The sequence below is a fragment of the Nannospalax galili genome, unplaced genomic scaffold (assembly GCF_000622305.1).
Source record: "Nannospalax galili isolate Female #2095 unplaced genomic scaffold, S.galili_v1.0 scaffold726, whole genome shotgun sequence".
In the NCBI taxonomy this organism is placed as follows: Eukaryota; Metazoa; Chordata; class Mammalia; order Rodentia; family Spalacidae; genus Nannospalax; species Nannospalax galili.
The window spans coordinates 3,366,682-3,387,537 of record NW_008355253.1 but is presented as its reverse complement, the minus strand read 5'-3'; the positions used below and the strand labels follow the sequence as shown (position 1 = coordinate 3,387,537).

Here is a 20,856-nt window from a genome sequence, read left to right as displayed (position 1 = left end):
AAATCTTGTCAATGATTTCTTCCAACTCTCCTTGAGGGCCTTCTTCCTAACATACTACTCCAGTCCACACAGTCATCTTTTGTTGTTGTTGTTGTGTGGTTTTTTTGGGGGGGGGTATTCTTTTTGAGACAGGGTCTCCCTGTAGCTCCAGCTGTGCTGGAACTCCTTAACTCCTTATGTAGATCAGGATGGCCTTGAACTCACAGAGATCTGCCTGCCTCTGCCTCCCGAGTGCTGGGATTAAAGGCGTGCACAACCATATCCGGCCCACATAATAATCTTTATCTGCTCAGCTCATGTCTTTAACACAAGTCTTTTGGAGGCCCTGAATTATTTTTTTTTGCTTTTTCTCTTTCTTTCTTCCTTCCTTCCTCCCTCCCTTCTTCCCCTCCTCCCCTTCCCTCCCTCTCTTCTCTCTCTCTCTCTCTCTCTCTCTCTCTGTATTAGGGTTCTCCAAAGAAACAGAACCGGTAGAAAGAGTATATATGTATAAAGATTTATCAGTTTAGCTCACAGGATAGAGTCCGGGTAGCCCAACAATGGCTGCACCACACTGGGGATGCTGAGAATCCGTAATCGCTCAGTCCTCAAGGCTGGATGTCTCAGTAGTCCCAATCTGGCGCTGAAGGTCTGACAAATTCCAAAAGATCATCTAGTCTTCAGTCTACAGCAGCAAGACAAACTCACCAGCAAGAGAGAAGGTAAGCAGCAAGAAGCCAGGTGTTCTCCCTGCCATGGCCTTTCATATGGACTGTCATCAGAAGGTAACAACCACATTTAGGATGTGTCATCCTTGTTTAGATGATCCAATCAGGAAAATCTCTCTCCCTCTTCCTTCCTTCCTTCCTTCCTTCCTTCCTTCCTTCCTTCCTTCCTTCCTTCCTTCCTTCTTTTCTTTTCTCTCCCCCTCCCCTCCCTTCCCGTCCCATCCCCTCTCCTCTTCTCTTCTCCTCTCCTCTTCTCCTCTTTTCTTTCTTCTTTTTTGCTGCACAGTCTGTAGTGTCTCTACACTTTCTGTAGCCTGAGCCCAAAAAGGCTCTAATTGAGGGAAATGGGCGCGTTACTGTCCGTGGTCCTGAAGCATCATTGCTGGTTAAACACTTCTTTCTACTGCTTGCGTCTGGTGATTTGCTGTCATTTTTTCCCAAGCATCTTAAAGCTGGTCAAGCGATGGTAATAATGGGGAAACAAAGCTACGTAGGAGCCCGGCGAGATAGAGAAGCAGACAGATGTGCTCTCAAACTTGAGTTGGATGTAATTTCCCAACAATTGCAAATGTCACATTCAGAACAATAGTGAATGCAAAAATAGCGGACATAGTCAACGATCACATGGCACTAAAAATGCGTTCAACAACTGATACAGGAACGTCTATGAGTGCCAAGAAGAATCATATATGGCAGTGAGTGAGAATCCGGACAGGAGTATCAGCTGCTTTGCAAACGCCACAAGCCTTTTTCGACCCTTTTCTCTTTTGCTGTAATACAGAGAAAGGCAAACTTGTCACTTGGCATTATGGTAGAACAAAGATGACTAACTTATGCTTCACATTGGATGTCACTGTGTACCGTTTTTGCACCTAAGCATCTGTCACAGTTAGACCCCTGACACCAATCTACAAATTGCTGTGGGCTGGCAAAGCATATATGTCCTCGCTATGTAAATTTCTCAACTAGTGTAAACTCCAGGAAGGCAGAAACCAGCCTGGAAGATTTGGATACTTCAGCATACCTAGGGTCCTTAACACAGACAATTACAGTTCCTTTCACAGAGACAGCTTCCAACAATGGCTCGTTAAAGGACTAAAGGCTCCTTTTACTTTAACGCTGTCATCCTCTTCCACGCTCTGTCAAAGTCCAATGCTCCTCTTCCCGGGACTCTGGGACCTTTCTGAGTCAGCTGCTACCTCTGCTGGGCCCCGGGCCCTGGCCTCCTGCTGCCATGGGGTCTCCTCTTTCCCATAGTGTGTCCTCATCCAGCCTTCTGTCATCGATGCAGGTCATTCTGGAGCTCAGACCCTCCCCTGAGGCAAGATCCAGCTCCTGCCCCCACCCAAAGGGAAACGCGGTTGCCACGGAGACGGCACCTGCGCCTTCGGTGGCGCCTCGTCCCAGCCCCGCCCCTCGGGCGCTCCCGGCCGCGCGTCCCCGAGCTCTTCTACCCGAAGCCAGGGTGGGCCTGGAGCGCGCGGGAGCTGGCCGGTGAGTGAGCGGCCGCGCGTGCGCACTCGGTGCCTCCCCTAGCGGCCATCCGGACCGCTGCCTCTGGAGCCTGGGCTGGACGCGGGGCGGGCGGGGGGAGGGGGGAGCGGCTTCGCTGGCAGCCCAGAGTGAGGCGGAGACCCGGGCGGAGCAGGCGGCACCGCTCCTTGGTCAAGGCGGCTGCACAGCTGCCCTCACCCCTGCCGCTGCCTCCCTAGTCCCTTCGGTCCTTCCCACAGCAGCTGCAGCCGGACAGCCAGAAGGAGGAGGCCAGAAAGTCCCACCGAACCGCAGAGGTGAGTCCTGGGCACAGCATCCTCCGTCCTTTTCTGCCTCCCTCCCTTCCTGTCTCCCTCCCACCCTCCCCGTCCTCCCCTCCTTCACCGCTCTCCAACCCTCCCGCCCTCATCCTTCCCAACATCCTTCTCTCCTCTCCCCTCCTGTCTCTTTTCCAGCCGTTCTTTCATCCCTTTCTTCCTCTTCCCAGCCTTACTTCGTTCCCACCCTTTCTTCCCCGCTCTCCTTTCAGCCACTCGCCCTGCAGCTCCTCCCTGCGTGCCTTTCCTCGACCTGCTCTCCATCTCTTTTTCCCTCCCCGCTCTTCACCCCTTTCCCGATGGGAGGGTGGGAGCACCCTTGCCTCTTACAACTGTCCGGATTCAGGGGCTTTTGAACATTGGTCTTGTGTACCAAGAGAGACACGCTTGCACAGTGGATGTCCTGCAAGTGTCTCCATGATCAGGATTAAGGGTCAAATTGGGTAGAGTAGTGGGAACTGGAAGGAGGAGGGAGAGTCCAGGAGATGCACAAGTCTGTGCGTTTGTGCTCTGTAGCGTGGGGGTGGGGAGCTCTGTCGTTTTCCTTGTTGCCTACCGCCCCTCACACCCGTCTCCAGCCGTTTCTCTCTCTAGCTCTCCTGAGAATTACATATTCCCAGTGTGTACCACACTGATTTAGAACCCAGCTTTCTCTGCTTTGACTGTCGTCTCCAGGAGAAACCACAAGGAAAGAGAAGCCTGGAAAGGAACGAGAAAAAGCGGGGAAGGGAGAGAAGGGTGTTGGCAGTCTGTATCTTTTCCCTAGGCCTCTTTGGATTCATATTTTCAAACCACCCGCCCAATATTTGTCTTGGAATTGAACCTGTGTGTCCTTGGCCTGTCACTGCCTACTTCAAAGACATGCTCCCCCAACTTTAAGGCTTGTGGCTCTCACAAGCCTTATCTATGGAATCCATGGAATATTTTTCTCTGCATGGAAAACACCTGGGTAAACTGATTTGGGAGAAATAGGAGGCAGAGAGCTAGGAATGATGCACGCTATTGTTCTTTGTTAACTTCTGAATAATGATAATGGTTAAACAGGTTTTGGAGAAATGAAGCTGACTTTAGTCTGTAAACATCATTTTGATAGTGTTAGCTGTGAGATAGGATTTGACAGGCATCCCCAGTCACTGTCAGCCACCTTACAGGAATCCCTTGATTGTGCCTGTTCTTTGATTTTTCACTCAGGAAAAAGTTAAATTAGCTCTAGACATTACCGTTAAAGAACTTAGCATTTCAGATGGTTTTGTGTCACTTATTTGCACTGAATGCTATCTTTTACTTTGCTTTGTTTAGCTTATATCTCAGCTAAAGATGGCATGGCAGATCTCCTTTTTGCAAACATTATTACTAAAAAGTTTATCTATGCATGGAGGGACACCCATTCCAGTTTAGCATATTTATCAGCTCAGAGGGTCGAACTAAACACACACACACACACACACACACACACACACATTAAGAAAACGTTTAAAGGCCAATGTTTTGTCCTATTGATATTCTTCTGAGAAGTCAACACCCTCTCACCCAAGCCTTATTTATTATTTTTAAAACAGCCGAGTTTTATATGTAAGTGTGTGTTGTGTGTGTGTGTGTGTGTGTGTGTGTGTGTGTGTAGGAACATAAATTGGATTCACTGGTTTCCAGTAAAAAAATATAGTAAGGAGTAACCTATATTGATTTATATTTTTATTGAAATAGTGATATGCCAGAAATGTAATAGGCAATTTTAAATTTTGTGCAAATGTAAAGTAGGAGTTCAGATGAAGAGAATTTTCTTCTTAAGTGATAGAGTGCACATCTTATGAATGGCCAATACAGTTAGTCATATGTCTTAACATCAGGGAAATGTGAAGGATTAAGAATAATAGACATCTCCCCCATCATCTCCCCTTGGAGTAAAGAAACTCTGTTAGCGACTTGGCTGGTTCATCTTCCATGTAGCAGAAGCTTGGTTGAAATATCAGTTACTCATATCCTCAGACAGAATTGTGGTCAACCTGTATACATTTGAATAGTTACTGTGACTGTGAACTTGCACAGAGTCCTTTAGTTGGCTTATCATCAAGTCATTGAAAGACTTTCATGTAAATTGTGTATAGGACAATAATTCACTTTTGTTATAACTTACTTCCAAATGCCTTTCTCCCTACCAACATACTACATTATCTTTGTGGGATTTTGAGTGTGGGAGAAGCAGTCCTTACTTTTTCTGTGTTGCAGTTTTTCTGCTCAGAGTGATGAGGGAGTATCCCAGATATGAATACTCTAATTGCTATGGAAAGAAAAGTGCATTTTATTTGACTCCTTTTTTATAACATTAAGAAATTAAAGTTACTAAAGAACTAGAAAATTAAATATTTTATTTACAACAGTATCTTAAGAAGATGCATGAATTGAATAAAGTATGAGCTAGAAGAGGAATTAATGTATGACAAAAGCAATTTGAAGTAGCTGGGGTACAGGTCAGTGATAGAGTGCTTGTCTATCAAGTTCTTACCTCTGAGCTTGATCCATAGCACAAGACATAAACAAAACAATAAAAAGGTCTTGCCACCTTTATTAATAAACATTTTTACATATACACACTGATGTCTCAAGAATTTCATTCCCAGAAGCTTGTATCTTTCATTGCTTGGAACTTTATGATTTCATGCTGCAAATGAAGACCTAGTATATTACCCAATAGGAAATATGTACCCAATAGGAAATATTCTGGATATATTCCCTATGTTTCCCTCTCTTTACTCCTAACACACCAGCCAGCCAATGCTGAATAAAGACACTGTCTTTGACCTCAGTTTGCAGTGAAGATAACAGCTATTTGCATGAAATCAGGGTCAACTATAGCAAAGAACTAAATCTTTGGAGAGAGATTTAGAAGCCAGAGCAGCCTCACCTGTTTAAGAGCTTTGTGTCTGTATGTGCTATTTAAGAAACTTTCTTCATCTATGATACGAGAGTTGTAGTAGACTCTGATATATGGGGTTTTCTTTAAAGGTTAAATGTATTTAGCACATAACAAAGTAGCTACTGCATAAACACTAATATAATTAAGAATAAAAGATTTAAAAATTCTAAGACCATATATGATTATGCACGTGCCTGGAAGATGGGAAAGAAAGTATTAGAGTTAGTGCTGAAGTGGACAGAAGTCTGTGTAAACAGTTGTTCTGGTTTGATTTCTCTGTTGCTATGAGAACATGACCAATAGCAACTTGGGAAAGAAAGGGTTTATTTCAGTGTACAACTCGAGAACATGACCAATAGCAACTTGGGAAAGAAAGGGTTTATTTCAGTGTACAACTCCTAGGACACAATCCATGAATGAGGGAAATCAGGGCAGGATCTCAAGGCAGGGACCTGGAGGTAGGAACCACTGATTACTGGCTTGCTCAACATTTTCCTTATATAGTCCAAGCCCACCTGCCTAGGGATGGCACCAGCCACAGTGGGATGGGGCCTCCTATATAAATCAGCAATTAAGAAAATGTTCTACAAGCATGTCCAGAGGTCAGTCGAGGAACTTCTTCAACTGAGGTTCTCTCTTCTCAGGTGACTCTAGTTTGTGACAAGTTGGCAAAAACTAACCAGCACACCAGGAAACCATTTTATTTAGTGGGAACACTGAGGCTTCTGCAGAGACCCCAGAGGAATTCATACAGTGTGGGTACCATAGCTAGAGTCAAAGCATCGTTTGATGGGAGCACTGACAGATTATTTTCTAGAATATTTGGTAAACTGGTGAATGCATTAAAAGATGTTAAGTACATAATAATCATAGTGAATATTTTACCGCATTGTAGCACAAGTCAGTCTGTTGTTCCATGGCCTCCAATTTATCACTGAGGTTGAAGCCACCCAAGTGTCTTGTGTTTATAAGTTTTGATCCTTTGTTACACCCAACACTTCTTCCTCTCACAAGAAGCAGATACCAATGTCTGTGTCACAGTCAGACCCACAATATTCCCTTCATGTATTTTCCTTAAACTCTGAGGCAGTGGAACAAATATGACCTTTGCTAGACAATGAAGATTTAATACTGTGGTTATTACAACTGTCCCTTATATTTCCTTATCCCATGAGTATTCCAGGACTATATATCAGAGAAGATAAATATTTTTATTTTGATATGAAGCTAGAACATCTTGGAACAATTATATTTCTAGGAGCTTTATATTTTTACTATTGACATTAGCTAATTACTAAAGTTTTGTCATGGATATGCAAAATTAATAATGATTCCAAATAGATTAAAGTTTTTTATCAGGTGTTCTATTGGGAAACTCACATCTGGGAACCTGTCCTGATGAAGATAAATATTTGTTCAGGATGGAGTAGCAAACACCCATAGATGGTATCTGTTACTCAACCTTTGATTTTTAGTTGTGGTTCATAAACCATTTTGTAGAATTTTCCCATTGTCTATTTATCTAATAGCATAAGTAATATTAATTGAAGTCTTTCATCTGAAAATAGATTTCTAGAACATTTTCCCCATAAACTCAAAGTAACAGTATTTATACTGCTTATGTTTAATCTGCTTTTAATAGGCAGTCACAATTTCATTGCTTTCTCATGAGTGGTAAATCTTCTCTATTTGTTTTTGTAGTTGTAACAATACACAGAATTGATTTTATGAATATTATCTTAAGTTATACCAATTAAGCATGAATATATATTCTACCATTCCTCCTCAGTCTCTCTCTCATATCTAGTCCTTTGTTTTGTGTCCCACTGAGACTAACCAGGGTCATCTAAGCTTGCTTTACTGATTATTGACAGGGCTGGTGTTGTGTGGGCTCAGTTCAGGTAACTGTAGTTGAGTTGTGGTTGCAATACTTGTATGAAGTCTAGAGAATGGCATTTGGCAGCCCCTCACCCTGTCTTATTGCTTTTATATATTTCAGGCCCTCACTTCCAAAATGTTCCCCAAGGCTTGGAAGGGGTGCTATAAATGACTTGTTCATGCTTGTACTGTTTTTATTTTCTTTTAGACCTTCCTCCATATTTGCATGTTTTAAAGGTCCAGCAGGTTTCAACTGGGTACAGTGGCTCATGCCTTTAATCTTAGCATGAGAGGCAGAGGCAGGCCAATCTCTGAGTTCAAGGCCAGCCTGGTCTACATAGTGAGTTCCAGGCCAGCTGGGGGCTATAGGGAGACTGTGTCTCAAAAAGACCAAAAGGAAAAGGAAAAAAAAAAAAAGATCCAGCAGGTTTAAATATAATATTTTCAGAGATGTTTCAGAGATGTCATTTGGGAAGTGGGTATATAGATGAATAAGATGGTCTAGGATGTTCTGTATGATATACACACACAAAAATCACAAATTAAAATAAAGACCTATATTTGAGGAGGAAGCATAAAAATTTACTTCATGTTAATTAGTAGAGGTGATAAACATTACCACTGAAATCTACAGATACATGGAGATTAAAGACATGTGCAAACATCTAAGTGTTAATAGCATTAGAAATGTAGGAAACAGCATATTTTAAAGTGAAACGGAGATCTTTAAAGGTTAAAAACTCATTCAGTTTTATGTCTTATAGGGTTTATACTGAGTTCAATATTGTGTAACTGTATTAATTCAACTGTGAACCTAAAAATTACAGCCACTTTAGAAAGAGATGTATCCCTGCTCTGGAAATTGTTTCTATGTTAAAGCTGTAGTGAAATGCTTCTTCTAATCATGTGGTTATTAAATTTAAAAAAGAAAAAATTAATTTCAGGCATTTTCAGTTTTATTATGTCATTTTTCTCCTTTAGCATGAATTTGAACACAGCCATAAATGAATAACTGTGCCTTCTGCAACTTTTGGAAATGATTACTTAGGACACATTATAAAAACAGGAAGTTATACTCTGATTTTTATCAAGTTTAGTGTTACAAGGCTTTACTATGGAAAGGAAGGTTATCACTGCTTTGGATTTAAAAACCTGATCAGTGGACACATCTCTTAGCCCACTGTTTTTCACATTAAAGCACAATAGGAATTTTCATTTGTGAAAATTTTTTTTCCCCCATGAGCTTTAGCTGGTAGTGACCAAATAGGGAGGGAGATTAAGGATGATACAGAATGAATTTGCCTATGAACTGTAAAATTTATAACTGCCTGTTTAATTAGGAATTTCTTATCATTTTGCTGTCATAATAATACAAGCCATGTTTTAGTTGTTGTGAAGCAAGTTTTACATATATATTTATTTTAAATTATCATTTCTGTGTGTATGTGTATGTGTGAACATTCAAATATGTGAATAGGAATATGAAAGTGCACACACCTGTTGTCAGAGGACAACTTCGGGTGTTGGTCTTAACCTTCTACCTTGTTTGAGACAGAGTCGCTTGTTTTATTTTTGCTGCTTGCTAGCCTGTGACCTTTCTGGGATTCTCCAGTCTCAAACCCCCATCGCCCTGTAGGAATGCTGAGATTACAGACATGTTCTTTATGTGGGTTTGTGTGGATTCTGGTGATTCAATCTAAGGTTCTCAGATTTGCATGGCAAACACTTTACTCACTGAGCCATCTTCCCAACCTATGTATTAGTTTCAGTAAATAGTTTTCAAAACTAAAATGTGAATGAAAAATGAATGTAAACTCGTATTTTGAGATTTTAGTACCTTGTTCTTTTTCAACATCTGATGTTTGTATTTGCTTGACAGCTGGGGGTGGGGGAGGCAGAGCCAAATTATATCATGTTTATGGAATCTGCCCAATTGATATGGGTATACCTGTAATCCATCAGGATCCAACTTTCTCTAGTGCTCCTACATTCATTGGCTGGGCATGTCATAGAGCTTGGAATAAAACAGAGTTTAGTTTCAAAGTATGATCTTAAGTGTGGCAGCATCACCATTAAAGATAACTAGGAAGCTCCTGTTGTGTCTGTATATTGAAATTATATTTTATACTGTGTATCTGTAGTAAATTCAAAATCCTGCTTTTCGAGTATTGCCTTTCATATCTCCTAGCCAAAGTTTAGCCTAGGTGGAGCTATGCCAGTTTGTTCTGCAGTCTACCAAGCAACCAGGATGACTGCAGAGGGATGGAGGACTCCATGGCTTCTGCCCTTTGTTGTTACAGGGCAGCTTGGAAGCAATTTAATCAAACAAGTTTCTCTTAAATACATAGAACTTTAATCATTCAACATCATCAGTATGTCTGTCTGTGAGAGAGTACAGATGCCCATAATCAGTTCAGAAAAAGTTAATTGACCTCAAATGTTTTAACAAAAAGCTACCCTATAATTCTTGACAGTTTACCATTCATTCTGTTTCTTCAGGCTTTGACATAAAATAGCATAAATTTGCAGAAAATATTGTTTCACTTAATGCATAGAAGTGGCATTTTGGATAGAATGTTGACTAGAGGCAATATTTTCATAAGCACATTGAAATTTGCAATATAATTTCTTCCTCTACTCTCAGTGAATTATCTAATGAATTGAATCAGCCAACAAGCCTTAAACTCCCTAGTCTTATTTATTTTATCTATATTTTACATCATGTGGGCTGAATGCCATATAGGTGACTGAATATAGAATTATGTAATTTTATATCTGAGCTTACCTTAAAATTTGAAAGTTTTCACTTTGTCATATTTTTTATTTTGAAAAATTATTATCTGACTAAAAGAAAAATGTTTACATTCAGTGGTACTGACTTTTCCTTTCACAATAAAATTGCAAATTTAACTTGACAAAGTCTCTGACCAAAGGAGACTTAAGGAACATCTATTTTCATGCTTCTCCGTCCTTTCCTGCACCAGAAATACTGGTCAGTTACCACTTCCACTTACAAACAAACCCAATGTATGGCTGACCCACTTGAGCCATGCTAGTGTCCTCAAAGCATGGCACTATGGTTATATTTTCAAAATTTCCAGATTAGGAAGTTATATGAACTTGAATATTAAGATTTCTGCTCAACCTTAGCAATGTTTTATTTTTTCTTTAAATCCTATTAAGCAGGACTAGGTAACTGATTTGCTTATTAATATAAGCCCAAATTCTCATGAAAATTATTTTAAATCAAGTTTTTAAGATATATTTATTTATTCATTTATTTATTTGTGTGTTTGTGTGTGTGAGAGAGAGCGCGTGAGAGAGAGAGAGCAAGAGAGAGAGAGAGAAAGAGAAAGAGGGAGGGAGAGAAAGACAAAGAGAGAGTCATAGCATGTGTGTGACAATCAGAGAACAACTTGCAGGAGTCACTTCTTTCTATAGTGTGGGTTCCAGGGCTTGAACTCACAAACTTCTTAAATGTTTTTTTTTTTCACCTCCAAGGACATGCTACATACATTAGTTTTAGCAACACACACCTAATTACACACACACACACACACACACACACACACACACACACACACACACAAAGAAAGCCTTGGTGCCCAGTGTATTTACCCAGTAAGCCATCTTTCTGGCCCTTGAAGTATGTTTTATTTAACAATGAAGACACCATTTTAAGTAAGTACCTTGTTGACTTTGGTATATATTGTCTAATCATTGCTGTCAACTTATAGACCATTTCCATAAAGTCTTCCTCTGGATCTGATCGTCTTTTGTCTCTTGTCTTGGGGTGGGGGATGGTAATCAAAGTCTTCTATATTCTAGAAATGATTATGGGTTGAATCACAGAATCTAAACTCATTCTGGTTTTATTTTTTTCCCTTCATTGAGCACATTGTCTGAGCTTTGTATGATTTGAGTAGGCGTATTCCCAAAGGGAAAGTAGGAGAAACTATTTGTGGTTTTGAGTTAGGCAAAGATTTCTTGGATCCTAAGGGGCACTAATCATAAAATTTGAAAAGGAGCTATGTTAGACTTTATCAAAATAAAAAGCAATGTTTATGCTCTTCAAGACACACAAGATGTGCTAGATCTGTTTATCTTTGACTCTTGTTCATGTGACAAAGGACTTTATATAGACTGCACATGGAACTCTGGTAAGTCATTAAAAAAGCAAATTAATGAAATTTAAAAACCACAATGTAGGGGCTGGAGAGATGGCTAGGACCTAAGAGAACTTGATTTAGTTCCCAGTACTCATGTTGTGCAGTTTCCAAGTGCCTATAACTTCAGCTCCAGGGGATCTGAGTCCTCTGGCTTCCAAAGGCACTTACACTCAGGTGTAGACATCCACCTGTAGACACAAACACACACAAACATAGTTGAAAATAAAAATCTTTTTTAAAAATCCACCATGTGATGTCATACATTAATACTAAAATCACTAAGTTATAAAAATTAACAATATGTAGTTTGGGAGAGAATGGAACAGTTGTAACAGTTGTACATTGCTGGTAGGAATGTAATACTTTGAAAACCAGTTTGACAGTTCTCCCAAGTTTGAGTATTTTTACTATATGTCTGAGAAATTCAATTCCTAAGTAAAATAAAAACATACATAGAAACTTTTACATGAAAATTTCTAGGTTTTACTCACAACACCTTCAAACTAAAGGAACCCAAATGTTTGTCAAATTACCATTTAGAGTTACTTTGCAACAGATAATGGTAGTGGTAGTGTTTGGGTGTATTTAGAACTGAAATCTGTCCATGGAGGGAAAGCAATGCATTTGAAAAGGGTGGTGATAGTGACCAGACATTTGCTGGATGGATGGCTCAGGTGTAGATGTGGGCTCTCTGCCCTTCTCTTCTCTCTCCCAGCTGGGTATTGGCCTCATTCATTGCCAGTACTATGATAATTGCACTAGTTCAAAGCATAACATTACACAGTATCTTGTAAATGAGGACACATTGGCCAAACACCCCCTGCAGCCTTCTCTGTTACCTGACTTCCCAATACTGGACCACATGCTTTTTCTCAGTTCAGTCAACAAGGGGAACCAGAATGACTAAATCAGGACCACCTGCTAGGGCTGTAGGCACCTTTCTCTAACTCCTGCAACTAAGTAGAGCCTGTGGATGGACTGATGAATAGAATGCAATTTTGTTGAGATCAGAGAAAGAGAGTATTGGGCAAACAAGACTCCTTGTTTGTTACATGTTGATTTACAGTCCTCCTATGACATTCACAGTCTTGTTGGAAGAAGCCTGAAACAAAAAGCTGGGCTTGTTACAGCTTGTAACTGTGGAAGTGTGTACAAAAAATAAGTGTCAGAGGGTATGCTAAGACAACAGAAGAAATTAAAATCCTAGTCCAAAGCCTGAGCTGCAGAGGAAAGGCATGTAAATCCAAGGGAACAATTGAAAGTAGGCAAGCATACAAATAGTGACAAGCAGTGACAAGCACACAGGGGCCCATGGAGTTGGGACAGGAGGCAAAATGGACTCTTGGCAATAGTATAGAATCCAGGCAAGCAAGCTCGATTCTAATTTGCCCATCTGTGAAGGCAGGACTTCAGGCAAAAAGGTTCTTATGATTTGCTTTTTCAGGGACAAGCCAAAACAGTAATTATTTTTGACTCTTCTAAGGTGTTTGCCGTCATTCTTGATACCATTTCAAGGATAGTAGTTATAACTTCTTTTTTTTCTAACATTCTTCTCTTATGGTCCTGAGCATGCAAAACAGATCCTTCCTACATTCACATTCATTGGAATATGTCTCTCAACCTGCTCCATCTTTGAATAAATTGTACACATTTCGTGTCAAACAAATATAAAAGCTGTTCATCAAATGCTCTGGATCCATACTGAGTAGGATGTAATATATGAGCTCATAAACTGACATTCTAATCACAGGTATAAACTACTCAACCAAGCAATTTAATGCTAGACTGTAAAGTATAGTATTCTTTACTAACTCTCCAGTGGCACAGCTCAATAATCCAGGCTGACACAGAAATGGAATGACACCCTAGCAACAGATGGAAATAAGAAGGTAAAAGAGAGTATGACCTTGCACTAGAATATTGGTCTAGGGGCTTGATAGAGCTGGTCCTTCAGGAAGATAGGATCAGTGAGCCTAAAATTAAGAGAGAAGAGAAAATTCTGTACTGGAAACCGAATGTTAAACTAAGTGAGCAGCTGAAATGTAAGATCCTGTGTAGGGGAAAGTCTGCGAATAGAAAATACTGGCTCATTGTATCCATGGAGGTATCTCAAGAATTTAACAAGAGACACATTGTTTCGAAAGAACAGTTTTTTTTTTTTTTTTTCTTTCAACATTGACACAGTAATACTACCTACTGCTGAATGTCTAGAGAATAACAAGGAAAAGAATGTGTGAAACAAACAAACAAACAAACAAACAAACAAACAAAGCCCAAATCACTGTATTCCAACTACCCAATGAACATTTGGTAAATTTCTAGTTTTCTCTTGGGAGGAGTATACTCCAGTTTATTACTTTAGTGAGGACTTTCTTAAGTATAGCTGAGATTGTATCATTTTGTATTCTGTTTTTAAACTAAATACATTTAAATATATTCTGGCAAAATAAGAATTCTACATATTTTTTTAGGATCACAACACATCTATTGGAAATCGTATTTATAGTTTGTGGATATCCTCAGCCTTAAAATACTTCAGTTGATTTGCCTTCCAGTGCCATGGACAGAAGATTGGCTCTGGGTACTTCAGGAGTTTCTGCCAATTAGGTAGCCAGTGTTTATGTAGAACACACACACACACACTCATACATTCATACACCCCACTTGGCTAAATAGTGACATGATGCTGTATATTTTAAGTATCACTCATCATCCAAGGTTTGATGAGATGGTTCAGTGGTTAAGAGCACTTGATGTTCTTCCAGAGGACCTTAGTTCAGATCACAGCACCCACATCAGTGTCTTACAAGTTCCTGTAATTTTAGTACCAGCAGATCCAATGAATGCTCTGGTTTTCATCTTCCATGGTGCAGTACACTCAGATACACACAAATAAATGTAAAATAAATGAGTAAATCATCTTTATTTTTTTTTTTAAAAAAGAAAGCATCACCATACTGGTATATGAAGATCTTCACTGTTTTCTGTTATGGGATAGTGTGGCTCTACCATGATTTCTGGAGTCTTTATGCTATAGATGGTCTGTGTCTGTTGTTTTGCTATTTCAAGCAAGGCTGTAATGGAAATCTTTTTGAAGTTTACTTTGCACATGAACTGATGACTTTTTGTTTTGATTTGTCTTTGGTAGAGTGCTACTAATTAAAATTGTTGGGTTAGTAAGTATGTGCATTTTCGATTTTAATAGTTAATGCTAGGTTGGTCTTTAGACTGTAACATCAATTTATATCCCCCTGCAGGTAAGAAGATGTTCCATTCCTTACGTTTTGCCAATACAAGATAATTTTGCTCTTGTAAAAGTTTATCAACAAACAGGAAAGATATCTCTTTTACACGTTTTTTTTTTTTTCTCCTGTAGCTTCTATAGAAGCTGGTTATTTATTTATTTTTCTAATCACCTAATGGCTATTTCTGCAATAAATAGTCTGTGTTTTTAGGTTATGCTCCTGTTATTTCAACTTGAAGGATTTATTTTTATTAATCCTTAACTGATGATACAACGTTATGATCACTATAGTATAGAGTACATGTTGTGAGAAACTGGAAATATTTTTCTCTTTCTAAAGTTTTTCATCTATTTTTGTATTTTTTTAGAAGAAAATGTTGATCCAGTTATCAAATTTTATAAGCAACATTCTTGGTGCTTTAAATGGCATTATGTTTAAGATAATATTGAAGAAGTGACAACTTTCTAATTCGTACATTTCATTGGAGTTGTTATTTTTATAATCTTCATTTTTGTATTCTTTAGGATCATAAATAACTTTATTCATAGATCTTTCTTGCTTTGTATTCTTTTTATCATCTTGTATGTGGTTTTCTTTTTAAATTGTTTGGGGAAAGTGAGTTCTTTCTTCTATAGCTTCTATTGGGGTCTTTGCTGATAAGAAATTGAGCCTTTGATTTTTATTTTTGTTTCTATATCAAGTTACATTGCTGAAATACTGTGCTGTTTCAAAATATTTGTCTCTTTTCATTTTTCTTCTTAGCAATCTGTGTGACATTTTTATATGTTAAGGTAAGAAACTAGCTGGGGATAGAATGTTCAGAATGGTTGCCAAGCATTGTGGAGCTGTTTAACTAGTACATGGTTTAACTCCAGTGCTGTCAAAATAATAACAGTGATAACAATTATAATAACATAGTAAGTCATGGATCGGATACATATTTGAAAATGAACACTCATTTTCAATCTAGTTTCTGTTAACAATAACTTGAAAAAAATGTTTTTTCTTCTAACATAGATTTAGTGTGAATGAGATATTCATTATATCTGAAATACTTGTTCCAAAGACAAAGATTTTGTTTTTAAAATGATTCTCAAAATCTTTCATGTACATAACTTAGTAATACCTTGATACCTCATGACATAATACTACTATCTTCATATTTTTGAATATCTTTTGGTTGAGGCATATTGTATATGTAAAATTCATGTACTCTTTTCTAAATACTGACTTGGAAATTTTTTAGGCCATTCTGTTTCATGGTGATTGTAGGCCAAATTGAGTCAACAATGATTTGCTTGATTCTGAAACTGTTCAATCTATTATATTTATTAAAAATTCACAAAATGACTTTATTCTTTGCCTGATGTTTTAAATATTATTTAGCCATCATCTACATACTCAAGCTGTCACGCAACACACATGCTTCCACTCAGCATTTCACATTGTTTTTCAGAAATGTGGAAGTGTGACACATAGCCAGGCCATCTCTAAGAGGACTTTGTAGTCTCCAATTCTTGCCTAGAATTTAAATTTTGGGTGTAGAGACCTTCTTTTTCAAACCTGAGGGGAATCTTTACATTAGGTTGTTTTCTTCTTCTGTCATGAATATGGTTGTTTTAAATGAAAACCTTTAGCTGATTATGCAAATTGAGAACATGGTATAATTGCTTTGAATTTTAATTATCCATTGGGTTTAAGCATTATTCATGTCTCTCAGTGATAGACCTCCTCTTCCTCTTTTCTCCTTCCTCTTCATCATCCCCACTTTCTTCTTCTCTTCCTCCCCTCCTTCTCATCCTCATCCCTTAGTCCTCCTACTTTTCTTCCTCGTCCACTTCCTCTTCCCTTTATCAGCCTCCTCTCCTTCTTCCTGCCCCTCCTTCTCCTTTTGTGTTTTAGGATCAAACCTAGGTTCTCACACATGCAAGTCAAGTGCTCTAACACTTAGTTGCATTCCCAGATCACATCCATGATAAGGCCATATGAGCCACAGACTAAGATTGTGTAGATTATCTAGTTTTTATTTGAAAAAAAGCATTTTTTGTAGAATAGTGAATGGATGTAAAATCAGTAGCAAGTGGCAAGTCATGGCTCATAAAATCACAAAATATTTTTATGAATGTTGAAATGCTGAATATAGTTTTAAAATGTACTTAACTTTAATAATTCAGTCTTTCCATAAATAAATATACCATAAAGGATGATTTAGGATAATGCTAACATTATAGTTATGAATAAAGCTTTCAGCATATTCCAAAATGTCATTGAAAGAGAAGACAAAACCTAAATAAAGAGAAAAACATCCTTGTTCACAGACAGGAAAGCTTTCCTTGGTTAAGACAAACAAATCTTTAGATTCAATGCTATTGCTCTGGAAATGCCAGCTGTTTGCTTTTAGAAACTGCTAGTTCATCATGAAATTCACACATTAAGCACATAGATTGAAAAAAACATCTTTAAAAGGAAAAAAATGTAAGACTCATACATATACATTTCAAAACTTGTTGCAAAACTATAGTATGGTGGTTTGAATGAGAATGTCTCCCATAGGCTCCAAGTATTTGGACGTTTTGTCACCAATTGCTCGTACCGTTTTGGGAGACTTTAGGAGGCTTTGGCCTTGCTGGAGGAAGCAAGTCACTAGAAGCAGGCTTTGAGAGCTCTTAAGGCTTGTTGAATTTCCAGTCTGTCTCTGCTTCCTGTGCCTGTTTGAAGATGTGATTGCTTAGCTTTCTGCTTCCTCTACCTCTGCCTCCATGCCTCTCCTGCAAATGCATTATGGATTCTGACCCTTGGAACCATAAGCTAACTAAACTAAACCTTTCCTTCTATAAGGTGCCTTATTCATCATGTTTTGTATCTCAAAATAAAGACTATCTGGCCCTGGCTTAAGAATGAACACAGAGGTCTTCAGTGTCTAGAACTCAGCACTCAAAAATAACCCATATATTTATAAATAGTTTTCAACATGGGTGTCAAGACAGTTCAAGAATAGTCTTTGAGGGACTGACCAAAATGAATGAACAGGTAATGGAACTTGTTTCAGAGTCTGATAATGGGAGTTCAATCCCCAAGATCTAAGGGGTTGGGAAGAGAGAAGCAAATTTCTTAAGTTGCCTTCTGACCTCCACACAAAGAATTGGAATATGGTCTGTCTATAAAACAGGATAATACTCAGCCATAAATATGAATATGTGTTAACATATGTGAAAAATGATATGCTAATGAAAAAATCTAGATATAAACATTACATATTATATGCTTCTATTCAAGTAAGACATCTAGTCTGGTCAAGTCTAAGTGGATAGCAAGTCTTCTAATGGTTTTCAGGGACTTGGGGGTAGTATGGCTGATGCCAAGAGAAGTGACTTTTCTTTTCATGATGTTACAGGTTCTGGGCTTATATAGTGATAGTTGCACATAGTCACCATATATACTAAAAATAACCCTTGAATTACACAATCAAAATATGTGAATTTGGTAGGTAAATTATATCCTAAAAATTAACGCAAAAAAGCTAAACAATTACCTTGTTTTATTTTAAAAATACAAATTATACCTTGTCATATTTTTAAATTATGTTTTCAAAAGTGGCATACTTGATTTTGATGCACAGTATATGATATCGTGTTGTGTTCATTATAAATATTAAGGCAAATATTTCACTTTGAAAATAATATTTAGTTAAGGCTGAGATTTTTTTTGTTACCTTTATTAGCTAAGGTACTCTTCTTGTGTTATCAAGATGAGCAAGACATCATTTTCATCCTTTGTATATCTAATGGTGTTTAGTGGGGAAAGATTGATTCATAACCAACAGCCAAACAAACATGACAAAATAGAGGTGAATGGAGATTTATAGATACTGATGCTGGATTCTCTAAAGTTAGATGCTATTGGACAAAGAACAGAAGAATCACTTTTGAATGAAAACTTAAAGAATGTGAAGAACTTTCTAACACAGACAAATTGAATCATTACATGTTGAAGAAAAAGCACAAAAGGATTGTCACTGAATCCAGCAAAGAATATAGCTGGCATGGTGTTTGAAGAGGGGAGAGCAGTTTTGGTTCTATAGAAGTTGAGGGCATCAGATGGTGATCAGAATGCAAAGGACACAGAGCAAAGGTAAAGCCAAGGGAGCTGAGTCATTTGTCTCTTGCATCCTCATGTGTGGACCTGATTGGGAAGAAGCTGGCATTTGGTTTTGATGATGTAGGACTTGAAGAGCCCATGACACTTCCTGAGCAATTCTTTTCTTTTTTTTTTGAGTCTTTTTTTTTTAACTTTTATGCAACATTTCTCACTCAAACTCAGACCCGCTCCCCCATCCATGCCTCCCTCCATCCCCTACCGAACCCCATGTACTCTGCTATACATGCTGAGTCCTATTCATTCAGGTGTTTGTATCCAAATATCCTTCAGTGTAAGTGTATCCACTGGAGTCTAGTCAGCCCATCTAGTGGTGGCATGTAAGTCATACTCTCCCTCACCCAGCAACAATCAGTCTTAAATAGTTCTCAATCTAGTGCTGGACTGCCACCTATTTCTCACCCCCACTCTGGGCCCTACTTTAAATGAGCTGACATGGGTTCCATGCTCGAGAGCCACTGCTGCCACAGGCTCACATGAGCAAGGATCCAGTGGCCTACAGGCCTCCACCTCCCTGTGCTCATGAACTGGCCCTGGCTCTTAAAATTTTTCTGCCTCCTCTTCCACAGTGGTCCCTGAGTCATGGGTTGGTGAGGTTCCGTATAGGAGTCCCATCCTGCACTCTAGTTTCTTAGTCTCCAAAACTTGGTCAGATGTGTACCTCGGTTTGCATCACACTCTGATGTACACGGAAGCCTCACTGGTGAGAGTTGAGGGGTGCATTAGCCCTCTCTGTACCCCTTATTCTGCTATGTTCCATGAGCCTTAGTCATAGAGATTCGACTGCAGATGTGTCACCTAGCACTGGGCAACTCCCAGACATGTTCTCTGTGCCTGACTAAATGTGCAACTCTGGAGTAGCCTCCATATGTAAGGGATTGGTGCTCCAATCCACAAATGTGGGAGAATGCAACTCTTCATTAGATATTTGTTAATGATATCTGGATTTCCCTGTTGCTGGTATTCAATCAGAAATCTTGGATCAAAAACAAAGGTGATGATTAGAATCATGGAATTAGATGAAGGACCCTGGGGGTAGCGTGAAGCATGGTGAGAAACACGATTCTCTTTCTAAAGAATTCCCAGGGGTTACAGGACAAAGACTGAAAAATAAAGATGGAGAAGGAAATGAATTTGATAAGGACATTTACTGCCCAAGTCAAGGAAACTGACTAAAACCTTTGAAGAGTGAAATGCTATTCATTCTTGAGACCTCAGCTTGGGTTTCTATGCAGAACAAGCTGAAACAAGGAAAGGCAGAGTACAGAACCAACGTAGCATCTATTCTTTGCTTCCACCAAGGAGCTTACTGTTTCCATCTTGGCAGCAAACCCAGCAAGGAGGGGGTAAGGTAGAAATGTCCTGAGCACACAAGATGGCAGAAGCTCCAACATTCCATAGCTAGGGTGCAGCAATCACAGAGCGTGGTCATGGGAGCCATTGATTCTCTTGTGGGGATGAGAAGAGACTGTGGGAGGTGGAGATCAGCAGTCCAAAGGTGGCCTCCAAATTATTTTCCAGTTTCCTTAGAAAATTCCTTCTGGTAGGAGGTTTCATTTGCAGTGTCTTCCTCCTCAGTTCCAGTTTTGAACCTCCCCTCCAGCTTTGTTCATCTTAGTATATTCATTGATTATCAGTGTGGGGAATATTTTAAAATTGAAGCTTGCTAAACTAGACTATAACTCTTGTAGGTTTGGTGATCTATGCAAAATATGCTTTCATTAAAGGAGAAAAACAAAAGTCTATCTCCTGTTAATAGCATGCCTCATATATCCTGAGATACTAAAGTTACTTTACTAATAATGTCCATAGAAGGGGCAGAAATAGTTTATCAATAAAGATGAAGCATATGGGACTGGAGAGTTGGCTCAGCAGTGAAGAACACATACCACTCTTGCAGAGAACCTGAATTCAATTACCAGTATTCATGTCATGGGGCCAACAGCCCTTTGTAACTCTAGTTACAAATAGCTAAAT

General features: G+C 38.9%; 1 protein-coding gene across 2 annotated transcripts in view; it reads left to right on the top strand.

Annotated features, from left to right (window-relative positions):
• Nucleotides 1-2,256: 2,256 nt before the first annotated feature.
• The window catches only part of Ctnna2 (catenin alpha 2), a 1,380,618-nt gene continuing 1,362,018 nt past the window's right edge, over nt 2,257-20,856 (top strand). For both annotated transcript variants that reach the window (XM_008852324.1, XM_008852323.1), the window contains exon 1: nt 2,257-2,497. The gene's annotated coding sequence lies outside the window, so the exon portion shown is untranslated. The remainder of the gene's footprint in view (nt 2,498-20,856) is intronic.